General features: G+C 48.4%; 1 pseudogene across 1 annotated transcript; it reads right to left on the bottom strand.

Annotated features, from left to right (window-relative positions):
- Window positions 1-298: 298 nt before the first annotated feature.
- On the bottom strand, window positions 299-2,277 carry LOC309618666 (heterogeneous nuclear ribonucleoprotein K pseudogene; annotated as a pseudogene). Its single transcript has one exon. The product of its transcript is annotated as a heterogeneous nuclear ribonucleoprotein K pseudogene (transcript).
- Between the last annotated feature and the right edge of the window lie 2,980 nt (window positions 2,278-5,257).

Genomic DNA, 5,257 nt, shown 5'->3' with positions numbered 1-5,257 from the left:
CAGAAAATCGTTGCAAAGTAGGGGCAAGCATTTGCAAAAACAAACAAAAATCCCCAGCTTATTATAAGCATGAATGTGTGGTGGAATTTCCTCCCAAGCAATGGACTTTCAAATCACTTAAGAAATCACCAGAACTGAATGTGTTAAGATATTTCGCCTAAGTCCAAGAAGAGATGCATTTATTTATATCCAACAGAGGACTGAAAATTAAACTTAGTGTTTAGTTTGGGGGCAGGTTGGGGGGAATTCAGCCATTTGAAAAATGACCGTCTTAAAAAAAAAAAATGACCACCAAAAATAGGTTCACTAAATTTATTTTAAAAATCATAAAACGTTTCTTACAAAAGAGCATTACATTCTGCACACTGCTCTGAATAGATGCCAGGGACATATGGACTATTGTTACTTTTCCTCCCTGTCCCACCCCCCCAAATGTTACAGTGATCACAAAGTAAAGTGTTCACAATAATTACATGGGGGGATTTTTTTTTTAAACCACCAACGATGAACAAAGATTAAAATTCACTCACTCTGCTGCTGTTTCAAAATTTCAATGTTAGTTTTTGCACACCCTCCCCCACCCCCCACCCCTGTTTGTAAGGAACTAAAACATTACATCTGGTGAACAGCAAAGATTTCACTACACCTCAAATGCAGAACACCTATGAAGCAGAGGAATGTTGGCTTTTTAAACAGAAGCAGATAAAAAAAAAAAGATGCAGGACTCCTTCAGTTCTTCACTAGTCTTAGAAAAACTTTCCAGAATACTGCTTCACACTGTTCTGCAGCAAGTACTGTGCATTCTGTATCTGGTCCTGTGTTCCTGTAATGGTAATGATCCGGTCTTCGGACCCTTCTAAAGGCTCATCAATTTTGATCGACGCTCCTGACTCATGACGGATTTGTTTAATCCGCTGACCACCTTTGCCAATAATAGATCCAGCCAGATCTTTGGGAATAGTTACTTGTGTAGTAATAATAGGTCCACCAAGATCACCATATGAGCCACGACCCCCTGCGTAGGAATAATCATATCCAGAGCCACCCTGTGGTTCATAAGCCATCTGCCACTCTGATGGGCTCCATGTATCTATGGCAGAGTCCCAGGTTTCATCAGCACTGAAACCAACCATGCCATCATAACGGTCTCCAGGTCTTCCTCTTCTGTCATAGGCCATTAGATCTCCCCCTCTAGGTGGTGGTGGTGGAGGAAGAGGAAGATTCCGAGCTCTGCTACCACCCCGGCCACCTCGTCCAGGAGGAGGTGGAGGAGGTCCTCGACGAGGGCTCATATCATCATAATCTTTTCTGGATGGAGGCATGGGACGCCCACCCCGACCAGGAGGCATTCTGTCAAAACCACCTCTTCCCCGCATGGGAAATCCCACAGGACGTCCACGGCGGTCATCAAACATCATTGTAAAACCACCATAATCGTAGGTTTCATCGTAAAAATTGGGATCATAAGGCTGAGCACGTCCTTTGATGGGAGACTCTGATATAAGATCAAGGATGATCTTTATGCACTCTACAACCCTATCAGGTTTTCCTCCAATAAGAACGACTCTGTCAGTGGATTGAGGACAACATTCCTGGAAAAGCTTGATTGTTGTCTGAGTGTTCTCTCGAAGTTCTTTGATTTTAGCACCTTTGACCCCAATAATTCCTCCTGCCAGACTCTGATGAATCAACAGTCTCAACTCGCAGTCAAAGTCGCTTCCTTTATAGTGTTGGTACTCTTCCAAGGTAGGGATGATTTTCTTCAGAATTTCTCCAATTGTTTCAATGTCAGCACTGATACTCAATATGCGCTCGGGGCCACTGCTGTCTGGGACTGAAACACTGGCATTGTAGTCTGTACGGAGAGCCTTAATATTCTTGCCTCCTTTTCCAATCACTGCCCCAGCATTCTTGCTCTGAAGCAGAATGCGTAATTCAACCATCTCATCAGTGTTTCTAGATCTTTTAAAAGCTTGTTCCTCTTCCATATCTTCAGCAGGGCGCTTACCAAATTCGCCATTGGTTTCGGTGTTGGGAAAGGTTTCCTCTGGCTGTTCAGTTTCCATTTTCTTGTATTAAAGGGACACACCAATCAGTTATTAAATATATCCTTGCAGGGCAGAACTGAAGTGTTCTGGGCGGGACCAACTGACACCCTAGTGCTGCAGTAGCCTATAGGCCGCAAATAACCGGGAAGTAGGCAAGACGTCGAGGTTGGTGCACTAGAGAAACAGAGGATAATGGCGCCTGCAGTGCTTTCGCCTGGAGAGCCCTCCTCCTTTCCAAGACTGCAGTTTTTGTCACTGTCATTAAAATGGTGATATGATTCTGAGAACTCTCAGCAGAGAGCTTGTTCTGAGAACCATCCAGAGACAGGGAAGTGGCCCCTGCTTCCCTTGCTGCCCCGCCTTTGCAAGGGCCACGTGCTCCACTGGCTGACCTCAGCCTTTGGACGCTGGTGGGCTCTGCAGGGTGAGTGGTTTGTGCAGGCCAGCCTGTCTGCTTCAGCGCCATCTCCCCAGCCATCAGCAGAACGTGGTCCCTCTAATAAGGTCACCCTGTATCGAAGGAGCAGCAAGGGTGGAGCCCTCCTTTCAGCAGCCAAATGGACCTGACACCACCACGGGGCGTGTTTGGGTAGGTTGTGCTGCCAGCGAGGGTTCCAACAGCATCTGTCGGAGCCAGATCGTACCTCTCCTGTTCCCTTCACGCTTTAAGACAGTCTCTCCCAGAGGCATCGTGTGTCCCCCATCTGAAGGCTCACTGATCATCTTCTAGGAATCAAAGCTGTGTCTCAGTCTGTTTTCTGAATCAGGGGTAAAGATACACCCCCTGTTGAGAATGCTGGACTTCATGAATCAGCCCTCTCCATGTGAAAAACTGTCATTTCTTTGCAGGGAAAGGTGCATGTCTGGCAAAAGCTTATGTATCTGTATCACCCAGAACCTCCAGGGAAGTGGTTCTTATTACCTGTGGGCCTTGGCCCCTCTGTGAAGCTAATATAAGCTACAGACGTTCTCCCCAGAAAAGTACAGAGGGAGCCCCAAGTGCAAAGCCGGTGGAGTCCCTTCCGTGGCCCCAGGTTAAACAGCCCCCGTCTGAGCCTGTGCTCGCCAGACTCAGGGGCGCCCGAATGGATTGCGAAAGGAGGAAGCCTTGCATTTCAAAGTTTGCTTTTTCACTCTGTGTCTGCTCTCTATATGCTCAATACCTATTTAAAGAATAGGTATTCTTTAAATAGATCTGTTTGTCGTAGTCTGCTCAGGCTACTGTAACAAAAAATACCACAGACTGGGCGGTTTAAATGACAGAAATTTATTTCTCAGTTCTGAAGGCGGGAAGTCCAAAGTCAAGGTGGCCACCAGTTGAGCTCCTGGTGAGGCTGTCTTGCCTACTCGCTGTGTCTTCACATGATGGAGAGAGAGCGGGCTGGAGAGAGAGAGAGAGAGGAAGCAAGCTCTGCGGTCTGTTGCTTTTGTTTCTCTGGAGAACCCTGACTTACAACACAGACGGCAAAGAGAAACACGGGAAGCAGCCCCCTTGGGAAGGAATTCACTGAAGTGAGTCTGGGCAAATGTGCGGGGGCAGAGCCGGACCTCACGTCCTTTCATCTGCTTTACTAACTTTATGAACTCCTCGACCTGCCCAGATGGTGTCAGCTCTTCCTGGGCATGTATACGCAGTTGACTCAGGTTGGCACCAAATCCACCCACACCTGTGAAGTATCTGCCCGTTGACGGCTGCTGACATCTTAGCGTGGTGCCCCTCCCTCAGGCGTCGGGTGCCACCTTCCCTGCTCACTCGAGGGGGACAGTTGTGGGTCTGCTCGGCGGTGCCAGGGGACTCCCTCAGAGGCTGCGGCCCCCGCGGGGATGGCAGATGCCAGATGTCACAGCCAGGGAAACACCTCGCTGAAGTTCAGGTGAGCAGTGGATAGACCCCGGGTCTGGGGAGCCTATCGAAACAGAAGTTCCGGTGGTGTGCCATGGGGACGAGGTGACTTTGCTTGACTTGGACCCTGGATTGCAATATAAGGAAGCAAGGAGCTAGTCCAAGTCACCAAATATTTCTTGGAGGCAGCCAGTCATTTCCCAGGGAGCAGAGCCCAAACCTCAAGTAAATAGCCCTTGCCTGTTCCTTAGGTACGTACAGGTTCTGGGCAAAGAGGATGAGGCTGCATGCAAATACTGACACTGCTTGGTGGGTGTCTTATGTAATTGGCCCTGTTAAACTTTCCAAGCAATTATTGCTTATAACTTTACCTGTAGCTTTACCTTTAGCTTTCAAAGGTTGGGTCTGGAAATGGCTACAGACAGAAAATGTGATGTGGGTGGTGTGTTGGAAAAACTCCCATTTCCCACTTCTCCCTTACGTTCACACACAACTCTTCACTCTGACACTTCTGCCACCAGATGTGTGGGAGTTGGCCCCAACCGAGCATTCTCCGTGACACCAGCTGGGTGTCCTGCAACTGAACTCAATTCTGACACTGCCTACCCGGAGATGGCGTCAGATCCCACAGGTGAAGGGCTCAGTCCCACAAGGCTGCCCCCCGCCCCCCGACTTCAGACGCCCAAAATCGAAGGAGGTGGGTCCCCGCGTTACCCACCACTCCGTCCAATTTGCCTGTAAACTGGAGTCATATATACTTATTTATAAATATTTCTTGTCTATATTTATTTACAAATATTATTTTTATATTTATCATTGAAATTTTAAAACTACAGAAAAGCACAAGGGACAATACAAAAGCTCGTATTCCTACTACCCAGTATTTCCGACTGTTCACATTTTGTCACTTCCCCACCCCCTTCCAGTTTCTTAGAATAAATAAGTAAGATATTCTGGTTTCCCCTTAGGACACAGAAGGCTGGAAAGAGGCACACTCCCATCCTAACAAGAGAAGTCTAGATAGTCTACAAAATGATTCCGAGCTCATCAAGGAACAGAGCTTATAGGGTGACAGCCTCGCCTGAAATCTAAGAAAGACAGGCCTCCAAGGAGAGCAGGAGACGGGGTCACGGGGCAGAGCTGGGGAGGAGATGGGCCACGGTCCCGGTGGGTCAGGAGACTCAGCTGAAACTTTTAGCCAAGTGCTGCAGGTGCAGTGCAGGCCGGCTGGAGGGGAGAGAACCGCTGGTGTTGAGACTCAACGGGTCCTCCCCAGGGACCTCCCCGTGCGCTCACAGGAAGGGTGGGGGCAGGCAGGAAGGGCAGAGAAAGCTTCCTTGAAACCCACAAACCTCTCCCGACAGAA

The sequence above is a fragment of the Balaenoptera borealis genome, assembly GCF_965194805.1.
Source record: "Balaenoptera borealis genome assembly, chromosome: 20".
In the NCBI taxonomy this organism is placed as follows: domain Eukaryota; kingdom Metazoa; phylum Chordata; class Mammalia; order Artiodactyla; family Balaenopteridae; genus Balaenoptera; species Balaenoptera borealis.
This window is presented reverse-complemented; position numbering and strand designations above follow the sequence as displayed.